This window comes from Rhopilema esculentum, chromosome 10 (assembly GCF_057945365.1).
Source record: "Rhopilema esculentum isolate cy_ngs chromosome 10, ASM5794536v1, whole genome shotgun sequence".
NCBI lineage: Eukaryota > Metazoa > Cnidaria > Scyphozoa > Rhizostomeae > Rhizostomatidae > Rhopilema > Rhopilema esculentum.
In genome coordinates, this window is record NC_142824.1 from 1,627,640 (window position 1) to 1,628,188 (window position 549).

Here is a 549-nt window from a genome sequence, read left to right on the forward strand (position 1 = left end):
CAATCACAGAAAGTAATACACGTAAACAGACGTGGAACTAGTCGACTAAATTGAAACTGACATTGCCGTTCCTTGCGGGTCAGTTTATCAACAACTCTTATCCGCTTGTTCAATTTACAATTTTTTGGTCTCGTGTTTTCGACCTTTCACGAAACCAAAGAAATAATTTGGAAAAATAAATTTTCGGACAACTAGGGTACTCGTATTTGCATAAACTATCAAACGAAATTCGCAGTCAAAAAACCTGCGAGTTATGAGACCCAGCAGTTGAGATTTCAATGTTCTTGCACTGCTCATGCTGCAGATAAAATAACTTAAAAATAATGAAAAAAAGTTATTAGGTTTCTTTTCAAATAAAAAAAAACAAGAAAATAACAGACTTTGTTGGCAAACAAAAAAGAAAACGTCAAATCATTTTTCGGTAACGAATTTTTTGAAATTACAGATGAGATACCTTTTGTATTATCTTGAGCTAACAGTTTGAAAATCTTAAAGTGTCGATTGGGCTAAACAGGTAGACGGGTGAAAATGACGGGCTTGAAACCGAAG